We start from the raw sequence: 26,355 nt of genomic DNA, 5'->3' as shown, positions 1-26,355 counted from the left end.
GCGTATTCTGAACTGAGGCACAGGTCTTCAGCACCGACGTTGGCACTGGCGCTAATGGTGCTGATGCCTGACACAACACCTACCAGCACAGACCACACCGAAACTGGCACTGAAGATGGCATGGAAGCCTCCCCATACTGACATACCACCTCCAAGGGCACCAACACTGCCCCTGGCACTGATGGCATCACCACTGGCACTTACCATAATGGCACCACACAAAAGTGCACTGAGGCACACCTCAGCACTGACAGCACAAACACAGGCTGACACACAATCAATACCGCATTCACCAGCATCATCAGCATATTCAGTCTATCCCCCTGGATGCCCGGCACCATCCATATCATTTAGTGAGGCAATACAGAACTGCAGAATAGATTCTATTTCCAGCACTCCTCTCTAACTCAGAGAAGTACTCCCTAGGAATCGCTTCATACAAGATCCATCCGTTTACCTTCTTCTCCGCGCTGGTATGGACACTGTTGGACATACCCACCGCCTCCATACCTGGGTCAATTGGCCCTATGGGATGCACAGTCAACTTACAGAAGTCACCACACCATGCCTTCAACTCCTGCTAGAAGGGCTGCTAAGTCTCCTCCATGACAAAGTAATGACATCTTTCCCAACTCCCCAGAACAAATAGTCGGAAGAGGAGGAGCCTATGTCTGAAGAAGATGACAGATCACAACTCTTCATCCCCGGATGAAGCAATCATTCCCATAACTCCAATTCCTATGGACGACCTACAGCCGTTTCATGAGCTAGTCAAATGTGTTGCCAATGTGCAGGAAATAGATCTTCAGGAGGTGCAGGAGAAATAACATAGACTTCTCCGCATATTACAACCAGCTACATCACCTAAGAGACCTCTCCCTATGGATGAAGCCGTACTTGTCCCTGCCAACATTATCTGGCAGACATCCACGTCAGCTACGCCCACAAACTAAGTGGCAGATAGAAAATATTTTGTCTCTGCAAAGGGTATGGATTTTCTGTTCTCACATTTACCGCTCAAATCCTTGGTAGTAGATGCTGTACATCCTAGAGCCAAATATCTTCAATTCAGGTGCACACCCTAAGATAAGGACCATAGCATCTTGATACACTTGGCAGGAAGGTTTATTCAGCAACCTTACAACTTTGTGTGCCCAATTACTCAACACTCCTAGCCAACTAAGACCAAAGAAACTATTCGAAACTCCAATCTCAGTTTCCTGAAAGAGGCTTCAGGCTATAACTCAGGAAGGCCACACTATTGCCTACACAGCACTCCAGGCAGCCCTGGACATGGCAGACACTGTGGCACATTGCATTACAATTGCCATAGCAGTGCTAAGAGTCTCATGGCTCCAAGCCTCAGGTATACCAAATGAATGCCAACTAAAAGAAGACCACTTACCATTTGACAAGTCTCATTTCTCTTCTAGTAAAACTGATGCTGCAAATTTGACAGTTTGGTCAGGGGGCTTGAGCAACATCTCCGCCATACCACCTTCTATGACATCCAACCTTCAATTCACCCACTAGCTATGGTCCCTTTTCCAATGCTGGACTGAAATAACATCCGACCAGTGGGTTCTAGAGATTTTCTGTTGGCTTATTCTAGCCCTTTCACTTCTATTCCCCCAACCCACCACCCCTCCCCATCCCTCTTCAGGGACCCCTGTCATGAGAACTTGTTACAAATGGAAGTTCATCATCTGTTAGAAACCAGGGCCACAGAACCAGTCCCTTTGGCCTACCAAGGAAGAGTGTTCTATTCAAAATACTTCTTCACCCAAAAGAGACCCATACTAGAGCTCAGAAAACTCAACAAGTATGTAACAAATTTTAGGTTCAAAATGGTCTTGGTAGCAACCATTGTACTGGTGTTAGACAGTGGAGTTTGGTTCTCAGCCTCAGTCTCCAAGATGTTTATTTTTACTATCCATCTAGTGCACGGATGATTTCTATACTTTACAGTACCAACCAATACTGTGTTCGCCCATTTGGCTTATTGAAAGTGCTAAGAGTCTTCTCCGAAATCTTGGTGATAGTAGCGGCACTCCTCCTCTGCACAGGAGTAATCATTTCCCCCTACTTAGGTGACTGTCTTATCAAAGGCACAGCCTATCATGAAATGGTCAATATTACCATTGCTCTACTATTCAGCCTTGGGTTCCATATCAGCTACTAAAAATCCACATTGCAGCCCACACAGAGTCTCTAATTTATAGGCGTTTGATTAGATTCCACCACAGCCAAAGCAACACTTCCCAAACACAGGTTTGAGTCAGTCACAACTCATAAACGTAGTACACGCTTCTCCAGTTACAACAGTATGCAGCTGTCTCCAGATACTTAGGGTACATGGCGGCCACAACGTATGTTGTGAGACTAGCCAGATTCCATATGAGGTGCCTCCAAGCATGGCTGGCCACCATTTACATCCCTTCCAGGGATTACTTACACAAAATGGTCAGCATCCCCTACCATATCTTCACCTCACTACAATGGTAGACACAGCTGCACAACATGCTAGAGGGCTTTCATTTGAACATCCCCCAATGATTACTATAATCATGGACTCCTCCCTTATGGGTTGGAGAGCATACCTAGAATCCTATACAGTACAGAGCAAATGGCCCTACCAAGAAACCCAATTTCATATCAACCTCCTAGAGTTAAGAAACGTATGCTATGCATGCCATCGTTTTCCCCTGCACTTCAAGAACAAGATTATCCGCACCCTAACACACAATACAGCATGTATATTAAATCAACCATCAGGGAAGAGCATGGACCGACTCACTTTGTACCAAGGTGATCAAACTTTGAAACTGGTGCATACAGCACTAGATTACCTCTACAGCAACCCCTACAGCAATCTATCCACCTGGAACTCTTAATTTTACAGCAGACAGTCTCCATCAGCTATTCTCAGACCAAAACAAGAGCAAATTGGACACAACAGCTCTCTAAGAAGTGCTCTGCAAGTGGGGTCAACCTGTCATCAACCTCTTCATGACCTGGTTCAACCACAAGTGCCACCGGTTTTGCTCCAGGGCATGCTTGGGGAAGATCTCTCTCCTGAACTACCTTTGCTCTATCGGGTGATCCTGAAGATCAGACAGGACCAAGCATGGGTCATATTAGTAGTGCCATCATGGTCAAGGAAAATCTGGTTCCCATACCTCTAACTACTGATGATCTCTGCTCCCCATGCATTCCTATGATGTTACAACCCTGTGATCACGGCCATATTTTCCATGAGTACCCAGTAGTTCTTCACCTTAAGGACTGGCTCCTTCATGACTCCTTGATGCCAAAACTTCCTGTTCTAACAGAGTAAGAAAAATACTATTTAACAGTCAATGAGCCTCTACCAGGAAGAATTATACCTACAAGTGGAAGAGGTTTTCGACGTCAGTACAACAAAAACACGATGTCCCACCCTCCACCACACCTCACCGTTTCTTGGTGGGCCCACAAAATGTTTCCCACAATAAGATCACTCACTCCTTTGTGGGATCTAAACCACGTCCTTAAGAGCCTCTCCAAGCCTCCTTTTGAACTACTCACTATATGCTCATGGCTACATTTGTCTATGAGAGTAGCTTTCCTCGTAGCAATCGCCTCAAGCAGACATGTTGGTGAGAGAGCAGCTTTGATGGCATACCCCCCTTACACAATTTTCAGTAAGGACAAAGTCACACCCAGACCTCACCCCAAATTCCTCCCGAAAGTCCCCATACCATTTCACATTAATGAACCAATCCACTTACTTGCATTCTTTCCAGAGCTGCATGACCACATCCTCCAAGCAGTGCTACATATCCTTAACATCTGATGAGTGATCACTTTCTATCTCAACAGGATCAAGTTTTGGAGGGAAGTCCACGAGACTCCTCTCCTTTGCAGAATGATCCAAAGGACAAGCTGTTTCCTCGCACAAGTATCGAAATGGATCTCCTCTTGCATCCACACCTGCTATACTGTCCATAACAAACAACCACCACCTGTTGTTATGGCTCACTCCACCAGGACTGTGGCACCAACCACAGCTTTCCTCTTTCAATTTGCTTTTTTATTTCTCCGGGTGGGTAGTTGAGGTTTATAAATGCTTGGTAGAGATCCTGAAGTTTCTGGTCCCTGTCAGTGGGATTAGAGCGGATGCGGTTGTATCGAGAGGCTTGGCTATAGATGATGGATCGTATGGTGTGTTCTGGGTGGGAGCTGGAGGCATGTAGGTAACTGTATGAGTCGGTAGGTTTTCTGTAGAGACTGGTGTCTAATTTTCCATTGGTGATTTGTACTGTGGTGTCCAGGAAATGGATCTCTCGTGTAGAAGGGTCCAGGCTGCGATTGATGGTGGGGTGTAGGTTATTAAAATCTCTGTGGAATGTCTCCAGTGTTTCTGCTCTAATCCCACTGACATCGCATCTGCTCTAATCCCACTGACAGAGACCAGAAACTTCAGGATCTCTACTAAGCATTTATAAACCTCAACTACCCACCCGGAGAAATAAAAAAGCAAATTGAAAGAGGCAGACGAATACCTAGAAACCATCTACTTCAAGACAGACCCAAGAAAACCAATAATAGAACACCACTTGTCATCACCTACAGCCCCCAACTTAAACCTGTCCAACAAATTATCAATAAACTACAGCCTGTACTGGAACAGGATACTAAACTCCAAGAGGCTCTGGGAGACAGACCCATTGTCTCCTACAGACAACCACCTAACTTCAAGATGATTCTTACCAACAACCACAGGACATATCACACTAATACCAACCCTGGTACCTTCCCTTGCAACAAACCCCGTTGCCAGCTTTGTCCACATATTCACTCTGCTGATACCATTATTGGACCTAACCAAGTAAGTTATAAGATCAAGAACACATATTCCTGCTCATCCAGAAATATAATTTATGCTATCATGTGCCGAAAGTGTCCATCTGCTATGTACATTGGACAAATGTCTCAGACACTTCACCAAAGAATCAGTGCCCACAAAACAGATATTAGACAGGATCACAAAGAAAAAACAGTTTCTTGCCATTTCAACCAGAAAGAACATTCTCAACGACTTGATTACCTACATCCTGCTTCAAAGACCTTTTCAGACCACACTTGATGAGAATCCTCTGAACTGTTGTTCATGCTTAAATTCAACACTTTACGCCTAAGTTTAAACAAAGACACTAATTATCTCACCCATTACAAAGATAGCTTCCCCAATAATCACCTCTAATATCATTAGCTCACAGACCTGTACCTTGCCCCTCCCATCCCCCTTCTGTTCTGAAATTTGATTTGTCCTTTTCATATGTGTTCATTTTTTTTAATTGTATCCTTTGGTATATATGGTTGTGACAATTTTCTTCCACTATTTGATCTGAGGAAGTGGGTCTGGCCCATGAAAGCTCACACCTAATAAACCATCTTGTTAGTCTTTAAAGTGCTACATAGTCCTGTGTTTTGCTTCAGGATCACTGTTGGCATTTTAACATCCCTTATAGTGATTATTTGGCCTAGAGTCCCTGCTTTCAACTTTCTGAACATTCCTGTGTTCTTAAAGATGCATGCGTCATGCCCCTTTTCTGACCAGCCTATGCTGACGTTGGTAAAATGTCCCCAATGATCCACTGGTACTTGCAATAAAAAAGGAACTATTTCTGTTCTGCCCTGTGGCAAGGGGTTCTGGTGCCAAAATAGGGTATAATTATGCTATTTATCACCCCACCACAGTACAAGAACCCCATTGCTCAAGAACAATCCATTATGTCCTGTGCATTGCCTGGAATCACAGTCCTTTGTAGCAGGATGTAATTAATAGCACTGCACACTTGCTTCACAACAACCCCCACGGTGATTTCCCAACTCCAAATTGATTCCAAACTGATTGGTAGAACCATGGCCTTGCAAACGTCCACACAATGATCACCACTAACTTCTCTGTCAGTGTGGCCCTCTTTTTGGTGCTGCTATGTCAGAAGGCTGGGGCAAATGTTTTCCACAATGCCAGGAATGTGGCTGTGTGCATCTACTGCTTGACATTCCATACCTGCACTGCTATGTGATCTCACCAGTCATTGCGTGTTTCTCAGGCCCAGAAGCAGTGCAACATAATCACCGCTGCTGCAACTGCCAAGAACAACCTTGAATTGTTTCTTTCCATAGCACACGGCAAGCCAGCCTGCAAGGAATAGACATGTTCCTCATAACACCTCTTACAGCTCTGGAAATATGGCAGATCAGGTGTGTTGTGTTCACAACGATCATCACAGTACTGCAGAGCTGTGCAGGTTCCATGTTTCTCACAGAAATAGTGGATGCATTGGTTTGCAAGGCTTGTGAAAGGAGATATGCAGTTAAAATTATGAAATGGAGAAAAGTGCATCATGTGATATTGAAAACTATGTTCCCAGTCACCCCTGTGTAACTTGTTTGCCGTCAGGAGGCATTGCAAAGCCTTCCCAAAACCCCTGTGCTAGATAGTGGCAAGTTGCATAGTGGGATAGCTACGCAGGGTGCACTGTTCTCTGCAAGCACTATTAGTGTGGACATGCCCCACTGACATAAGGAGCATAGTATGGACCTGTAAGAGTGATGGTCTACTAAGTTTGGGATAATGGTAATTTCAGGCATCCTGGTACCTCTTACAATGAGTAATCATTTTAAATGAAACTGAGCACATTGGCATCTCTTTATTTAATCATTTGATCTTGGAAATGTGGAGAAATTTTAGCAAGTTAGCAGGCAAAGGGTAAGGGAAGTGAAGCAAACCGACAGGAATAGGTTCCATCATTTAGTCGCAGGGTTTAATGATACATTATGTTTTCAATCGGGCATAATAAAACTATTCCCCCCTTATTTTAGTTTATTTTAAATGGCTTATGTCAGCTTAAGAGAATGCTAACAAACATATAAAAAGTATGTCTTTCTTGATGGATGTTGGCAATTGTGGACAATTGTGTTTCTGGAACAAGAATTTATAAAATCTCTCCCCCCTTCTCACGAGCCTTCTCCTGACAGGTGTTGAGCATCCTCAGCTGATCCTAGGAATCAGACATTTCCAGCACCTTTCGTGGTCTGGCTGATGGAGCCAAACCAAACATTTATAATCAAACAACTCCTAATTTGGGGCAATGTTCTGATCTTGATCCACACATAACACTATCCCTCTCATTTAAATGGACTAAACAAAACCCCTGAATGTGGGATGAAGTTGAATTCAGACCCTGATATATGACTTTGTTCTATATCTATCTATATATATAGCTTATAATATTATTATGTGTAACTATTATTTATAATTAAATACGCATTTATTTGCTGTGCTATAGAAAAGGGGCAGTTACTTCATGTCAGAGGTTTAACATACTGGGCTAAATCCAGCACTGATTTATACTCTTTGTAACCCCATGAGGTTATTCTTGTTCAATGAATTAGACACTGGTCCTGGAATTTGTAGCTAGTGGCCCAACTCCAGCACCTGCAGAGAGCCCACCCAGGAGGGGTTGTGTTTTAAGTATTGGAGCTATAATATGGAGAGGCCATACCTAATGAGTCACATGAAGGTTATAAGTTGGGACACAGTTTGCCCCTCTGTTTTTTGGAATGACTCATATCCAGTAGATAATTGGAACCCCACCCTATACCTCCATCACACACTCTAAAATGAGCCATTCATTTGTTTTAGTTATATAATTACTTACAAGAGTAGTAAATGTACTACTAATTCTACAATTACTTTATTATGAGGCAGTAAAAATAGTGCTTGAAGTTTAAAATACCTCTCTTAAATTATTGCTTAATTCAATACATAATTTTGACTTGAGCAATTAATTACTTATAGCCAGAATTTTCTGGGGAATCTCAAGTAACATGTTATTAATGCCACATGAGAAGAAAATTGTGGGGTAAGTAAGGAACTATCTTTAGGACTAACTTTTTCTGGTACATATATTTCATTTTTCTACATACTAGAACATTCTTGATTGTTAGGTTTGGCAAACCATAGTCACCCTCAATGGAATCCTCCTCCTGTTGTATTTTGAAATGTAGAGTTCAAGAATAGTTAAGTAGTACTGCAAGTGTTGAGTATTGTCCATTATATTATAGCTTAAAATAGTAATAGTGCTCGTGAGGGCTAATATTGAATATTTTTTCTTTAAATAAAGAAGAGATAGGAGTAGAATCCTCGCCAATTCTAACAATATATGTCACCTTCAGCTTGGAACAATCACACTGACATGTGAGAAGGCCCCTGGACAAAACTTTCTAAAATGACACCCAAACAACGAGGAATCAAAATCACTAATCCTTTTTTGAACAAATACTTGGTTGGTTTTGTTCAGACTGCTAAGAGGGGTGTTGAATGACTTTTAGTAAACTCATGGTTAGTAAAAACTGTACTCAAAAATTTCATTTGACATAGGCTACAAAAAAGATGTTATTTCTGGTCACTACTTTTGGGGGCTCCTTGTGAACAAGTGCATAACAGAAAAAAAACTTTGTATTTCTAACAAGTTTCTGAGCCATCTGTTCTCATTTATATAACCTTTTGAGGGTGATTGTTATTAGCTAGGAGAAAACTTTCAATACAAACAGTAACACTTTTTCAGAATTCTCAGGTGGGTAATCGTGTTGTTTTGTAACTTTAAAAACAACAAGGTGTCCTGTGGCACCTTAGGGTATGTCTATAGTATGGGATAAGATTGAATTAAGATACTCAATTTCAGCTACATTCATTGCGTAGCTGAAGTACTTTAACTCGACTTTTAGTGCTGTCCACACTGCAGGAGGTCAAAGTAAGAACACTCTCCCTTCAACTTCCCTTACTCCTTGTGGAAGCAGGACTACTGGCATCGACTGGAGTGCCCTTCTCGGTTTGAATTAGCATGTCTTCACTAGACCCTCTAATTCGAACCCTGGAGGATTGACAGCAGCAGCTTTTATTTTCTCTGTAGTGTAGACATACCCTTAGAAATTAACAGAAATATATTGTATCACAAGTTTTTGTGGGTAAGACCCACTTCATCAGAACAGTTGGAGTGGAAAAAACAGAATTCAAGATGTATATAATAGCAAAAGAAATACCTGTAGGACCTGTGTTAATGAAGCAAATTAAGTGGGATGGATGTGTCCCATTCATGGCTTTTGATGTGAAAATGCAGATATTAAAGGCAGGAGAAATTGGCTTGGGAGTGTGTTAACCAGTTAGTGTCTTTATTTAAGTCCAGGGTAATTGTCAAATTAGTAGATGAATTCCAGTTCTGCAGTCTCTCTCTGTAACTGGCTGGTGAAATTCCTTTGTGGAAGAATGGCTACTTTTAAATCCGTGATTGAATGCGCGGGCAGGTTAAAATGTTCCCCTGCAGGTTTGCGTGTTACCATTTCTGATGTTTGATTTGTGTCCATTAATCCTTTGTCACAGAGACTATCCAGTTTGGCCAGTATTTATGGCAGAGGGGCAGTGCTGGCACTTAATGGCATATATCACGATAGAGGCTGTGCAGTTGTATGAGCTCCTGATGTTATGGCTTATGTGATTAGGTTCTGTGACGGCATCACTTGTATAGAAATGTGGACAGAGTTGGCTGTCTAGCTGGCCCATATTATATCTACTACTTTCTGAATGGCTCACAAAGTCCAGAATTTACTTGTGTATTCCCATTCCTGTTTTTTCCATTTTCTTACCACCTTTTTTATCCATTTTTGCTAGTATAATTCTCTATGCCAACAGTGTAGATGCTAAAGTTAACAATGTCAATGAGATCAGTTTCTATGGATTTTATTTATGCTACAGCAGTGGTTAATGCACAGAGTGTTATATAAAGACTGATGCATAGACACATTCCTGACAAGAAATGGGAGTTTGCAGTCAGCTAAAAATTCTAGTGAAGTGCTGTAAATCTTTGTAGCTATGTACTGAGGTAAAAACTAAAAATCTTTTTTACATTAATGTAGCCATATGAAACTAGTAAGGATGGTGGTGACATCATTTAAAAAAAAATCCAGACAAACATATGGCAGAGATTAATAGCATTAGGCTGTAGCCAATTTCTATATTTTTAAATTATAGTTTGATGTATATTTTGGAATTTTGTACTTCACACAGGACCAGATTATACAATGGGAAAGGGAAGGTCAGAGGCATTCTCTCCTGAACTGGCTTACCATATTGTGGGTAGTTTCCAGGAGGAAGAGGGACAGCAATCTTATGAAACAGTGACTTAACATTAAAAAGGTCACAGAGCAGTTTTTAAACTGAGGTGGGGGAAAGCTGATTGGTGCAGAGGAGCACGTGGACAGGACAGAGATGTCTCTTGGAGGATAGAGATTCTCTAGGTTTTAGTCAGCAGGAGAGGATGGAAGAGGATAAAGTATGGGCCAGATAAGACGAAAAACATTCACATAAAAAATAATCTGACCCATCCGAAAAGGGCAGACAAATAAACAAGTGACAAGTTTTTAAAGTCACTATGATATCATTGGTATTACAGAAACCTGGTGGGATGGGACGCATGATTGGAATATTGGTATGGAAGGGTACGGCTTGCTCAGGAAGGACAGACAGGGAAAAAAGGGAGGAGGGGTTGCCTTGTATATTAAAAATGTACACACTTGGACTGAAGTGGAGATGAACGTAGGAGATAGCTGTGTAGAGAGTCTCTGGGTTAAGCTAAAAGGGGTAAAAAACGAGGGTGATATCATGCTAGGAGTCTACTACAGGCCACCTAGCCAGGTGGAAGAGGTGGATGAGGCCTTTTTTAAACAATTAACAAAACTATCCAAAGCCCAAGATTTGGTGGTGATGGGGGACTTCAACTATCCAGACATATGTTGGGAAACTAACACAGCGAGGCACAGGCTATCCAATAAGTTTCTGGACTGCATTGGAGACAACTTTCTGTTTCAGAAGGTTGAAAAAGCTACCAGAGGAGAAGCTGTTCTGGATTTGGTTTTAACAAATAGGGAGGAACTAGTTGAGAACTTGAAAGTGGAAGACAGTATAGGGGACAGTGATCACGAAATAATAGAGTTCATGATCTTAAGGAAAGGTAGAAGGGAGACCACCACAATTGAGGTTATGGATTTCAGGAAGGCAGATTTTGATAAGCTCAGAGAACTTGTAGGTAAGGTCCCATGGGAAGCAAGACTGAAGGGAAAAACAACTGAGGAGAGTTGGAAGTATTTCAAAGGGACGTTGTTAAGGGCCCAAAAGCAAACAATTCCGCTGTGTAGGAAAGATAGAAAATATGGCAAAAGACCAGCTTGGCTTAACAAGGAGATCTTGCATGATCTCAAAATAAAAAAGGAGTCATATAAAAAATGGAAACTAGGACAACTAACAAAGGATGAATATAGGCAAGCAACACGGGAATGCAGGGGCAAGATTAGAAAGGCAAAGGCACAAAATGAGATCAAACTAGCTACAGGCATAAAGGGAAACAAGAAGACCTTTTATAAATACATTAAAAGCAAGAGGAAGACCAAGGACAGGGTAGGCCCACTGCTTAGCGAGGAGGGAGAAGCAGTAACAGGGAACTTGGAAATGGCGGAGATGCTCAATGACTTCTTTGTTTCGGTCTTCACCGAGAAGTCTGGAGGTGTGCCTAACGTAGTGAATACAAGCAGAGAGAGGGTAAGTTTAGAAGATAGGATACACAAAGAACAAGTTAAAAATCACTTAGGAAAGTTAGATGTCAGCAAGTCACCAGGTCCTGATGAAATGCATCCCAGGATACTCAAGGAGCTGATAGAGGAGGTATCTGAGCCTTTAGCTATGATCTTTGAAAAATCATGGCAGACAGGGGAGATTCCAGAAGACTGGAAAAGGGCAAATATTGTGCCCATCTATAAAAAGGGGAATAAGAACAACCCAGGAAATTACAGACCGGTCAGTTTAACGTCTGTCCCAGGGAAGATAATGGAGCAGGTAATTAAGGAAATCGTATGCAAACACTTGGAAAGTAATAAAGTGATAGGGAATAGCCAGCATGGGTTTGTGAAGAACAAGTCATGCCAAACTAATCTGATAGCTTTCTTTGAAAAGATAACGAGCCTTGTGGATAAGGGAGAAGCGGTGGATGTCATATACCTAGACTTTAGTAAGGCATTTGATACGGTCTCGCATGATATTCTTATTGATAAACTAGGCAAATATAACTTAGATAGGGCCACGATAAGGTGGGTGCATAATTGGCTGGATAACCGTAGTCAGAGAGTTGTTGTTAACGGTTCTAAATCCTGCTGGAAAGGGATAACAAGTGGAGTTCCTCAAGGGTCTGTTTTGGGACCCGTACTATTCAATATCTTCATCAATGATGTAGATATTGGGATAGAGAGTACTCTTATTAAGTTTGCAGATGATACCAAACTGGGTGGGGTTGCAACTTCTTTGGAGGATAGGGACATAATTCAAAATGACCTTAGCAAGTTAGAGAAATGGTCAGAGGTAAACAGGATGAGGTTTAATAAGGAGAAATGCAGAGTGCTCCACTTAGGAAGGAACAATCAGTTCCATACATACAAGATGGGAAGCGACAGTCTAGGAAGGAGCATGGCGGAAAGGGATCTAGGGGTCATAGTGGACCACAAGTTGAATATGAGTCAACAGTGTGATGCTGTTGCAAAAAAAGCAAATATGATTCTAGGTTGTATCAACAGGTGTGTTGTAAGCAAAACTCGTGAAGTCATTCTGCCGCTCTATTCTGCACTAGTTAGGCCTCAGCTGGAGTACTGTGTCCAGTTCTGGGCGCCACATTTCAAGAAAGATGTGGAGAAATTGGAAAGGGTACAGAGAAGAGCGACAAGAATGATTAAAGGTTTAGAGAACATGACCTATGAAGCCAGGCTTCATGAACTGGGCTTGTTTAGTTTGGAAAAAAGAAGATTAAGGGGGGACATGATAGCGGTTTTTCAAATATCTAAAAGGGTGTCACAAGGAGGAAGGCGAAAATTTGTTCCTCTTGGTTTCTGAGGACAGGACAAGGAGTAATGGGCTTAAAGTGCAGCAGGGGAGGTTTAGATTGGACATTAGGAAAAAATTCCTAACTGTCAGGGTGGTCAAATATTGGAATAAATTGCCAAGGGAGGTGGTGGAATCTCCCTCTCTGGAGATATTTAAGAACAGGTTAGATAGACATCTGTCAGGGATGGTGTAGACGGAGCTTGATCCTGCCTTGAGGGCGGGGGGCTGGACTCGATGACCTCTCGAGGTCCCTTCCAGTCCTATTATTCTATGATTCTATGATTCTATGAAAGTGCTTGTACACAAATGCTAGAAGTCTTAAAAAAATAAGATGGGTGAACTAGAGTGCCTTGTGTTAAAGGAGGATACTGATATAATAGGCATCACAGAAACGTGGTGGAGGGAGGACAATCAATGGGACACAATCATTCCGGGGTACAAAATATATCGGAAGGACAGAACAGGTCGCACTGGTGGGGGAGTGGCATTATATGTGAAAGAAAATTTAGAATCAAATGAAGTAAAAATCTTAAATAAATCAACATGTTCCATAGAATTGCTATGGATAGTAATTCCCTGCTCTAATAAGAATATAACAGGGATCTATTGTCGACCACCTGACCAGGACAGTAATAGTGACTATGAAATGCTAAGGGAGATTAGAGAGGCTATCAAAATAAAGAACTCAATAATAGTGGGGGATTTCAACTATCCCCATATTGCCTGGGTACATGTCACCTCAGGACGAGATGCAGAGACAAAATTTCTTGATACCTTAAATGACTGCTTCTTGGAGCAGTCATACAGGAACCCACAAAGGGATAGGCAATTCTTGATTTAATCCTAAGTGGCGCGTAGGATCTGGTCCACGAGGTAACTATAACAGGACCTCTTGGAAATAGTGACTGTAATATCCTGTGGTGGGAAGAACGCCTCAGCAGCCCAACACTGTGGCATTTAATTTAAAAAAGGGAAACTATGCAAAAATGAGGTTAGTTAAACAGAAATTAAAAGGAACAGTGACTAAAGTAAAATCCCTGCAAGCTGCATGGACACTTTTCAAAGACACCATAATAGAGGTCCAACTTAAATGTATACCCCCAATTAAAAAGCATAGTAGAAGAACTAAAAAAGAGCCACTGTGGCTTGGCTTAACCATGTAAAAGAAGCAGTGAGAGATAAAAAGACATCTTTTAAAAAGTGGAAGTCAAATCCTAGTGAGGTAAATAGAAAAGAGCATAAACACTGCCAAATTAAGTGTAAAAATATGGCCTTTAGAGATTCTAAGAGAGGCTGACGTTTTCATGTATGACATACACTTTCAAGCAGACATGGCTTATTTTAAATACATCTTAGCTCCTCTCTTCTACTGAATGCATGTCCCTTCACTTCCAGCATGTAGTGGTATAGATCAGTGTTTCTCAGCCAGTGGTACGAGTACCCTTAGAGATACTCAAGAGAAGTCTGGGGGGGCTACATCAACACAACTGAAATTTGGAGAAAACTGAAATTTTGTTTTAAGTTTTTTACAGCGTTTTATTATTTTTGTACTTTTTATATCCAAAAATTTTATCGCCTGCCCGGCTACAATTAAGTTGTTTAAACAAATGTGTTGCAATGGTAGGGAAAAAATTGTATTTCTGAAAACTGTAGATACAGGGGGTATTTATAATTTTTTTAAAGGGGGTACTTTATAAAAAAATGATTGACACACACTGGTATAAAGTCCCCTCATGTGAATAGTATGCTTTACCACACAAAATGTGTTTAACATATACCAGTGAGATGGGGAAGAAATTGTGACAGTCTATGTTCCTTTCAGAAAATATTGCCAAGACATTGTGTATATTGTATTTGTATTATAAAACTACAGCAGTTATAAAAGAAGTTTGGAACAGGATATAAAGTATATGAAATTCCTTCTTATTGAAACTCAGGCTTCCTTGTTGTCTTCTTTTTCCCATCTGGGATATCTCATTTTGAGTAAACTAGACTATTCCCAGTGTATCTTCAAACATATTCAGAAAAACTTTATAAACTATACTCACAAGTGCTACTGATTATATCTATGAATCACTATTCTTTGTATTAATCCCATTGTAAGGCCTTCCAGTTTTTAAGATTCATTCACAATTGGAAAGGAAGCCAGATTGCATCGTTTTTGAAGCAATACTGCACTTACTCCCAAATCTCTGAAAGAAACTAAAAATGCAAAGGAAAGACAATGCACTGTTTGTCTCCTCTTCCATTGAGTTTGCTATAATTTCTGTGGGCAATCAGATGTCATATAAATGGGTAATCCACCTGGTTTAGAAACAAATTTGAGTTGTGCTGGGAAATTACCTGTAAATTGTACAGCATACACATCCCTATTATGCAGGAACTCATTAGCTTTCATAATCATGTTTTAAAATACTCTGAAGAAGCATTTGAGCTAAAACACATTATGGGGAATATAAATGACCATAATGAGAAGATGGTGAAAGCACTTTTACCATCCATTAGCCTGCTAGGGGGTGACAGATTTAGACATTTTCTTAAAGACATAAACAAAAATATGTACTTTTAACCAGGTTACTAAAGCGAGAAGAATATTATTCCCTTGATTAAGCAAATAACTGTAGGACAGATAGTATAATTGAATCTCACAAAGTAAGAATCCCAGACACTTTTAAATGTGTTAATACTAGGAATATCTAGTTATATCTAATTAGAATCTTCTTGTCAATTTGTACTTTTACTTATGGCTTTCTAATTTAAAGATGTTAAACATTGGTAAATGATCTGCCAACACAATGGGTGCAAACCTTATCCAGGCTTTGTTTTAGATGAAAGTCCCATTCATGTCAATAGGAGCTTTAATGGAAGGCCAAGGTATTCATATCTGGAGGATAAGCCTGCTTCAGAGTGGGAACAATTGCAAGTATTGGGCCAGAAGTGACTCTCATACACGGGAAGGTGAGTGACAAATGGAGAAGAGTTTCTTTCCCCTGAATTCTGAAATGGCACTTCCATTATGGGTAGGGTAGGCAGGTAGGCATCTGGTTTTCAATACTCAGTCAAAAAGGGACCCTCGTGGCTCCAGTCAGCACTGCTGACTTGGCAGTTATAAGTCCAGTTAGCGCTGTAGCAGGGTTAAAGCAGGCTCCCTGCGGCTCCCAGAAGTGGCAGCATGTCTCATCTCCAGCACTAATGGGCTGCCTCACCCCAAGTGCTAGTTCTGCAGCTCCAATTGGCTGGTAACCATGACCAATGGGAGATGAGGGGCAGTGCGTGTCGATAAGTCATTGAGCATAGCTCCCTGGCTGTGCCTTTTCATAGCTGCTGGAGGGGAGACATGTTGCTTCTGAGAGCCACCTAACATTGGTGTCCCCCAGAGCCTGCTCCCCTTACCACCTATGCTCCAAATCCCTGCCCCAGTCCTTATCCTCCTTCTGCACTCCAAACTCTCTGCCCCAGCCTGGAGCATTCTCCTGCACCCCAAACCCTTCATCCCGAGGCCCACACTACCCGCCAGAGCCCTTGTCTCCCCCGCACCTCCAAGTCCCAGCCTGGAGCCCCCTGCTCAACCCTAAACTCCTCATTAATGGCACCACCCCAGAACTTGCACTCATAACCCACTCCTACATCTCAACCCTCTGCCTCAGCTCAGAGCCCCCTCCTATACTCCAAATCCCTCAGCACCACCCCCCTAATCTGGAGCCTCTTTGTGCATACAAAACCCATCATTCATAGCTGTACCTCAGAACCTGCACCCCCAGCCCAGATCCCATGCCCTCTCCCACATCCCAACCCACTGCCTCAGCTCAGACCCCCCTCCCACACCCTGAACTTATTTCTGGACCCACTCCAGAACCCATACCCTTAAACCCCTGCTACAGTCTGGAGCTCCCTCCCATACTCCAAACCCCATGCCCTCCCCCACTCAAAGTGCCCTCCTGCACCCTCAGCTGGAGCCCTTACCACATCCCAACCCATTGCGTCAGCCCAGAGCACTCTGCGATCCTCATTCCTGACCTCACGCCAGAGCCTGCACCACCAGCCAGAGTCCTCATCCCCTCCTGCACCCCAAATCACTGAGACAACCCAGTGAAAATGAGTCACTGAGTAAGAGTGACAGACGAGGGATGAAGTGAGCAGGGGGCAATGTGTTAGAGGAGGGGCAGAACCTCAGAGGAGGAGCAGGGCAGGGGGATGTTTGGTTTTATGCTCATAAAAAGTTGGCCACTCTACTCAGTGTCAGTCTCTTGTTTTGTCGGGGATGAGTGCACAGCCAAGTGAGTAGTACTCATCCAGGCCTTGGTCCTGCAACTTTTTGTTTGTGGGTAGATACCTGTCCATTCAAGTAATTGGAGTTGTGTGTAGGTGCAGTGCAGGCATCCTTTTGCGTACAATAAGTCACCCTTGACAACACTGTGCTTTCTGTCTCCAATTCTATGGAAGTCCCTCATGGTGATCAGTCTCCCTGGGTTGAGAATGAGTGACCCATAAGTAAAGGAGTGGCCATTCTTGATAGCAAACCCCCCCCCCAGTGCCTTATGTTGGCTCCTGGTGTCATCAGCCTTAACTTATGCAAGTTCCCCTCCTTTCTTTTTTCAAGTAGTAACTCCTGGGGAATTAATTTAGTTTATACTATGCAGCACTCCTAAAACGATGCTGTACTTTACATATGATAAGCTTATGATTGGCATTCCCTCTAAATATCATCTGCTCCTCTTGTGTTTGTCCACAGATATCCAACAGCAACACTATTAGGCATAGGTCACATCTATCTGTGTCTTTGGTCTGAAATTGGGTAGCTGTAGGTTCCAGAAAACGCTTGATCATTCAGTACTTCCTCTTAGAGGTTTCAGGGCTGGGAATGTATGAATAATTTCACACAAACAGTAATATTAGCCTAAAAATAGAATTAAAGTAAACTGTTCAACAAATCTAGAGTTACACATCTCATCAGCTAAACTACATGTGGCACTTTCAGCGTATTTACAGGAAAAAAATACATCTCTTGAAAACAGTTCTCTCTCTTGGGTAGTTGGGTTTGCCTATTAGCATTGTGCTAGTTGTTTCTGGCTGGCTGTATCTAGTTTGTCATGCCTCTTGGTAATTTCCTTTAAGCTATTTTTCTTTCATGAAGAAATCTGAATTAGTCAGATCCACATACCCTCTGTCACAGCACTGCTCTGTTCAGAATAGAATATGTAAGTCTGATTTTTTTTAAGACAGTTTGTGATGAAAGTTCAAGTAACAGAAGTTATTAGTGCTCATTGTTCTTTCTATCTTATTTTTTAAAAACCTTTCTATATACAAAAAACACAAGGAATGATTGTACGTAATTAAAACATTATAACAGTGATAGATTCAGCCATGGAATCTGTGCTTTTCTCTCCTGTTAGTGTTTCCCTCAGGCTACCTGCAGACCTTCTAAATTCTCATCCTATCCCACTTTTTGCATGTTGTTGCATCTCTGAAGGCCATCCTTCCCTGTTTTCCCTCTATTTTTATGCTGATATTTTTGATGAAATTTATTTCCACATAAGTTTGCGCTGATTAGGTGGCAAGAAAGAATGAAAGATTGAAAAGCATATTCTTTATGCAGTGCATAGTGTATATATCCATCACTGTAGGAAACTAAGTCAACATTATTATTCATTACAGTATATTGTGTTACTATAAAACTATGCAGAAGGTAGTACTAGAAATTTGGAGGGAGGCCAATAAAATTGCACTCTGTAGTTATTTTTCTTTTGCCTTTAAAATGCTTAGCACTCAGTGATGAGGTAAGGATAGGGAAGAATGTCCCTCTGCCAACAAAAATGGAGAAACGTCACGTTTTCTTCAGATATATGAAAAAACAAAAACCACTACAATTTTCCTTCACATTCTTTTGCTTTCACTATGAAAAGCAAAGTCATTTTGACTCAGACAAAGCCAACCTACTATATTCACAGAAGACCCATTTTTCACATGGCCTTTTTCAGTAGATGTGAAGCAAAACTGAGCACACTGTCTTGAGCCCACTGGCCAGTCTGAATGGCTGGTTATGGATGCTGAATGGCTGTGTATGGAGTGTGAAGGTGGGGGCCGAGGGGGTAGAAATATCTCATCCCTTCAAGGTATTGTTTTGTGGCTAACTTTGCAATCCTATGGTTTTAATGCCCCCTTGTGTATGAATGGTAAAAGAATGGTAGGATCCTTATGCCAGTGGACACTCTGGTCCTTCCCACACTTGCTCCTTCTGTAGTCATGCGCCAGGTGTCCCTGTAAGGCTCTATGTTGCACACAGGATGCACAGCCGCTGTGTCCTTAGAATGCTTTTCCTATTTTCCTGCAACAGTTTTGTTGGGAGGGGGCCTCTGAAAAAGTGGAGGTATGCTTTGCCGAAGAAAATGTAGGTATTTACTGAAACCAATGGAAATTCCTCTGGGTTTCCCTTTAAACTCTCTTAGTAGATTAGTATGAATCTTCCCAGTAATAAAGTATCTCAAGTTTCAAAAATGTCAGCAATTTCCTAAAGGGTCCTGCACTCCTTTGTAGTTACTGGGAGTTTTGAAGTTTTGTTGTCCTGCATAGAAACTCTAAGGTTGGAATCAAAATGTGTGTTCTCTCTACTCCAGGTATGAGGTAATTGGCCTTATGAAGTATGAGAGGGGTAGCCGTATTAGTCTGGATCTGCAAAAGCGACAAGGACTCCTGTGGCACCTTATAGACTAACAGATGTATTGGAGCATAAGTTTTCGTGGACCAAGACCTGCATCTGACGTAGTGGGTCTTGGCCTACGAAAGCTTATGCTCCAATACTTCTGTTAGTCTATAAGGTGCCACAGGACTCCTTGTGGCCTTATGAAGTTTGGTTTTCCTGTGGTACAAAACCAAAACAAGTTATTGTTATGGAAAACTGTAAACTAGCTGATTAAAGCACAACTTTATGCTGTCTGGTTAAAATTCAGCTACTTACAATTAGCACTGAATAAGTCAGGACTCCCTTTTTTTTTACTTTATACACATGTAACATAGATAGATGTAATTTTATACACATGTAACATAGAAGCAGTGCAGAAAATGCTTGCCCATAACTTTTGTTTTTTCAAGTCTTTCTCTCCACAAGCCTCTTTCCTATCATATTTAATTATTAAATCCTCTCTGTTTTCTAGGAGGAAATATGATTCTAAAATTAACATATTTATGGATCATGTTAAAAATAAAATATACATGAACAGATATTCCTGCATTTCAAACACATGCATAGAATAAATTCCTCCTCCTGTAACTTTGTATTAATTTTGATTGCTCTCTCTTGCTCTGTCCCCACTGGCTTCCCTTCCCTTCCACAAATTACACACAATAGAGCTGGAAAATACAACGTTTTACGCTAACATATCCATTTATGCTACTGATCTTTGGGACTCAGACTATCTTTTTGTTCTTCTATAGTACATAGTAAAAGGGAGTCCTGACCTTGGCCTGAGACTGCCTCATATCAATGCCACGATGCTGCTGCTGCTAACTATGGTTACTTTAATAATAGAAAATACATTTCGTTTTTCTTGCCATCATCATTATAGATGAGGGTTTGTTTGTTTGTTTCATTTAAACCAACTATGTTGTTATGACACTGGATCCAAAACCCATTCAATGAAATGGGACTCTTGCCATTAAATAAGAGGGCTTTGAATCAGACCCAGAAACCCTTGTTTGGGCACTTGGGACTCAGTCTTGCAAGGGGCTACGCATCTCAATTTCTGTTGACTTCAGTGGGAGTCCAGCTGCTCATCAGGTAGGATCGAGCCCTTTATGTAGCCACTTCATGTAGTTTAATTTGATGAGAAATGGGCTTAAGGCACATGGATATAGATTCCAAGGCCATTAGAAACTATTGTGGCCATATATATTATATATAGGCCATAGGACCTCCTAGATTATATAGGCCATAGGACATTTGCAAAATAATTCCTAGAGCACACCTTTTAGAAAAACATCCAATCTTGATTTAAAAATTGTCTGTGTTAAAGCATCCACTCAGATCATTGGTAAATCGTACCTATGGTTAATTACCTTGACTGAAATATTTACACCTTTTTTTTTCCTAATCTGAATTTGTCTAGCTTTAACTCCCAGCCCCTGGATCATATTACACCTTTGACCACTAGATGGATTATTAAATATTTGTGCTCCATGTAGGTATTGTGTCTAATCAAGTTGCCTCTTAACGTTCTCTTTTTTCAGGTAATAGATTGAGTTCCTTGAGTCTAATCCTTCAGCCATACTTATGGCTCATGTCTGAGCCTTCTCCAACTTTTTGCATTCTTATTGAATTTTGTGGCCACTAGAACTGGACCTAGCATTTCAGCAGTGATTGCACCACTGTCAAACATAGTATTATAACCTTCCTGCTCCTATTTGAATCTTCCTGTTTGTGTATCCAGGGATTGGCCATAGTGGTGTATGGGAACCTGAGATGATTATCCACCATGACTCCCAAATCTTTTTCTTTTTGAAGAATCTGTGCTTCCCAGGCTAGAGTCCCCCATTCTCTTCATTATTTACCTTTCCCCAATTTTAGTGTCATCTGCAGACTTTATCAGTTTTATGTTTTCTTTCAGATCATTGATAAAAATGTTAAATAGACCCAAGGATGTCTGCAGGACCTCACTATAAACATACCTTCTCGATGGCAATTCCCCGTTTACAATTGCATTTTGAAACCCATCAGTTAGCCACCTTTTGATCTACTTAATGTATGCCATGTTAATTTTGTATCATTCAATTTTTGTCAAAATGCATTGCACCATGCCTCGCAGAAATCTATTAGATCTTTTGCCCTTATCAATCACATTTATCAGTCATAGAAAGATGTTAAACAGATTTATTTCCATAAGCTTCTTTTGATTGGCATTGTTTATATTACATTCCCTTAATTCTTTATTAATCGAGTCTTGTTATTAGCCACTGCATTATCTTGCCTGGAATCAATGTCAGGCTGACAGGCCTATAATTACTCATGTTGTCATATTTACCTTTTAAAAATATTGGCATGGCATTAGCTTTTTTCCAGTCTTCTGGAACTGCCCCAGTGTTTCAAGCATGTAGGGAGAAAATTAGAAAAGCCAAAGCAAAAAAAAGATATTAAGCTTGTAGGGGACAAAAATGATAAAAAGAAAACATTTTACAAATACATTCAAAGCAAAAAACTTAGCAGTGATTAGAAAATAACATAATGAACAGCAGTGTAAGTGGTGTAGAATCTGAAGATGAAATAGCAAAAAAGGGCAAGTTCAGAACTACTTAGACGAGATAAGTGTCTACAGATTGGAAGGGCCTGACAAAATACATCCTAGAATACATAAGGAACTGGCTTAAGAGATGTCGGAGCCATTAATGATTATCTTTGAGAAGTCATGGAGCTGGAAGATTCCCAGAGACCTGAAAAAGTACCTAGCTCTAAAAAAGAGGAATAAGGACAACCTAGGGAATTATAGATCACCCAGCCTAACTTAAACAAAAAACAGGACTATGTAACACTTTAAAGACTAACAAGATGGTTTATTAGGTGATGAGCTTTCATGGGCCAGACCACGAAAGCTTTCTATCACCAGCCTAACTTAGTTATCCTGAAAGATAATGGAGCAAACAAACAACTAATTTGTAAGGCGCTAGAACAGAGGGACACAACCTGTGGCCTGCGGACCCCTGGTGAACTGTGATGGTACTGCGGGGGGGGGGGGGGGGTGGCGGTCTTGGAAAGTTTAAAAATAAGTATCAGGCCCACCACTTACTTTTCCTTTACTTTTTCCCCCTCCCCCAGGTGTGTGGGGGGGAGGGGAGAATCCGTGAAATTTGAATAGATTGAAAAGGCGTCCATATGCTCGAAAAGGTTGAAAACCACTGCAGTAGAAGATAAATAGTCTGAAATAAATAGGATGAGGTTAAAATAAGTAGAAATACCAAGGAGATGCAATAAGGAGAAATGCAACATTTACAAACAAATAATTAATTGCGTAATTATAAAATGACTGCCTAGGAGGGAGTATTGCAGAAAAGGATCTGGAATTATCCTTTTCTGCAGTAGTCTGGGATGACAGACGGAATAGGAGTAAAAAATTTAACACTGTTGCAAAAAACGTGAACATAAGTCTTGGATGTAGTAGCATGTGCTATAAGCAAGACAAGAAAAATAATTCTTCCATTCTGCTGATCATTGATAAGACTTCAACTGGAGTGTTGTGTCCATCATAGTTCAGGAAAGTTGTTCGCAAACTGGAGGGAGTTCAAAGGAGAGCAACAAAAATCATTATAATACTTAGGCCTGCCGCACTTCAGGGGACTGGGTTAGATGAGCTGTTGAGATCCCTTCTAATCCTACATTTCTACGATTCTATGAACACTTGTACCTAAGCTACCAGTAATATCATGATAAAAGTCAGGTTTAAATCAATTTTTAAGTGTGTCCTTACAGGAATTTGATTTAAAGTCCCACATTTATTTAAACCAGTGCAAAAGTGTATATAAACAAAGCGATGCCTCTATTTTGATTGTCCCTACCTTGTGCAATGTGCCCAGCTAAGACTAAGTGTATACTAGACATTACGCAGGTTGTTTTAACTATCTCAAATTGGCTCTTCACCTTAAAAAAATCTCTCTTTTTCATAGTCTATTCCTAGTCTGGAAAGATCAAAAGAGAATATGGACATATTGTTGATCCAGTGAGAGTTCTTTTTGTGTGTGGTGGTGGCAACTCATAGATTTGTTATAATCACTACCATTAAGGTCTTCCATTTATTTCTAGGACTGGATCATGAATTCCTTAAGCATCCAGAACTCCTGATGAAGCTAAAGGCTCATCTACACAGCAGTGTTATTTTGGAATTACGGCCGTTATTCTGAAATAGCAATGTGAGTGTCTACACAGAAATTCTGTTAATTTGAAATAAATTCAAAATAACCGATGGCTTATTCCGACTTCTGTAAATATCATTCCATGAGGAATAACACCTATTCCAAAATAGCTACTTCAGAATAGCAGTAGTATGGATGCTCCACTGCTGCTATTTTGAAATAGCTCCTCCCCAGGGCCATTCTAGCTAATTACTCCCCAGTGCCTCCTGGGGCTCTAAATCAAGGTGGCACGTCCACATTAGGGAAGCCTGCCTTGGACTAATTTTGAGGCTTCCCTGCAGTGTAGACGTGCTATTTCAAAATAAGCTATTTCAGAATAGCTTATTTCGAAATAAGTGTGCAGTGTAGATGTACTGCAAGTGAGAAGGAGGAGGATTTGTATGATTCTAGCATAGGGGCACCCTAGTCATGGACCAAACATACATAGAACTAAGATGGTTCCTGTTCCATACAGCTGACGGTCTAAGTAGAATGCAAGAGTCAACAAATGGATGCAGATAAACTGATAGGTGACAAGAAGGAAACAGTGAGACAGTGTTGGTCAGCATCATAGGCAGTAGTCTTAGCATGCCAACAGCCTACCTGTTAATTTTTTTGCAGCAGAGGAAAGTTTTGAGGAAAGTTTTAAGGAAGATAGTGATGTAACTTGGCAGCTATTTACAGAGCATGGTGGAGAGAGGAGGGAGAGGTGCATGGGAGACAGCAAAAGGTATTGGAAAATTTAGTATGTGGGAGGGGAGACTGTCACCACAGGCTGATTAGGGGGTCAGCATCAACATATGATAATGAATAAGAGTCAAGATGTAGGGGAGTATTGAGTATCAAGCACCTGGAAAGTGAAGATAAGCATCATATCCCCCATGGGGAGCCATCAAAGAGGAAGGGTGAACATGATGCAGGTGACAGGGTAGCCAAACGATTTTTGCAGCCAAAACTTACTTAAGTTAAAAAAAAAACCTACAAAGAAAACATGTTAAAACAATAAAATAACTATACTCATGCTAATAAGCTGATTAGTGTTTATGCCAACCCTAATATGGATTTTGTCAAGAACAGTCCTTCAAATCCCCACCCACTGGAGCTTCCTTTGTGGTCACAAGTTCTTCATAGTTTCAGCTCAGAACAAGCACACTCAGAACGTGGTTAGTTCTTAGAGGTCTTCGGTCTGGAGTTTCCAGGAGTAGCTAATCAGCAGACTATGTAGCTTGCCCTAAGATGTAGCTTCAAAGACTGACACCGGAGGTGAGAATTTTCCTCCTTCCAAGTACTTTCTAGGAAATCCACTTGACATGTATTGTTCCAAAAAATCTTTTGCAGTTGCACACCATCCCAGAAGCATACATAAATATTTGAATTTTTAATACAAGAACTCCAAAAACTGAATTCAATAAGATTAAATTTCATTCAGGTTTATCTGGGATATTTTCGGTCTGTCATATTAGCCAAATACATACTAACATCACATGCACGCCCAGAACAAGCCTTGGCAATATAGCTATTTGCAATACATTAATATGGCCTGCCCTATTTATGAGTATCAGGTCTTGCTCATTAAAATCTTTTTGAAAAAAAGTCTTTTTGATCCACCCCCAGTTAATATGGAATGAGTCATCATTCCTTTTAACGAGAAAGCAATCTTTATATAGCTCATGACAACAATTTTATAGATAGTTAAGGCACAGGAATAAATGCACAGAATGTTTTCCCATGACATTCTCTAATCCAGGGCTGAATTGTGCACATTTTATTCAGCTGGAAATGTCATGGGAAGTGAGTTGGGGATGAGTCTACAAGATGGTCAGGTACCACAGTGATGATTACAGTATAATACCGAAATAGCAAAAGCCGAAGGAAGAGACCATAGACCCATATTCTCTGTTTTTTGAACAGGGGGGTGTACCCCATCATCAGCTACCAGGCAGATTCAGGTAGTGTGATTATTTGGGTAAGAAAGATGGGATTTATACAGGAAAGTAAACAGAGCCTCTAAAGAATCTTCCCAGAGTACTTCATTGGAAGATCCGTTCCCCAGTTGCATAAAGCTAGGAGTAAACCACACAACAGAGATAGCTCGAGAGAGACGCTCTTGGCATACATTGTGTGGTTTCCTAAATGAAGTATTGTCCTGTGACAGATGTTGATTTAAGGAAGGTTTACCGTAAGCCTTGCTTTGACACAGCCAGCAAAAGGATACATGTCTGAGAAGGACTATGCTTTCCAGCTGGCTAAAAAACTCCAGAAGGCTAACAGATCTGACTTCATAGATCATGAGGGACAGCAAAAACAAGATTTTGATCATGAAGCCAAAAAAAAAATCATCGTGGTTTTGTTTGAATTCTGATTATTATATTCTTATGTGAGGCCTGTGAGTCCAGGCCAGTTCATGTGGGAGTCAATAGCTATCTTCTTATAGCCACTTTCTTCAAAAGGTAATTTAAAAATAATACAGTACATTTTGTAAGAAATCACTTTCCATTTTGCCAAAGGAT

At 41.0% G+C, this 26,355-nt stretch overlaps 1 protein-coding gene across 13 annotated transcripts in view; it reads left to right on the top strand.

Annotated features, from left to right (window-relative positions):
• The window catches only part of PIEZO2 (piezo type mechanosensitive ion channel component 2), a 422,273-nt gene that overhangs the window by 156,883 nt on the left and 239,035 nt on the right, over positions 1-26,355 (top strand). The gene's annotated exons all lie outside the window — the stretch shown is intronic.

The sequence above is a fragment of the Pelodiscus sinensis genome, chromosome 2 (genome assembly GCF_052426305.1).
Source record: "Pelodiscus sinensis isolate ZL-2025 chromosome 2, ASM5242630v1, whole genome shotgun sequence".
Classification (NCBI taxonomy): Eukaryota; Metazoa; Chordata; order Testudines; family Trionychidae; genus Pelodiscus; species Pelodiscus sinensis.
Note: the sequence above shows the minus strand (reverse complement) of the source record. Positions and strands in the feature narration are given on the sequence as shown.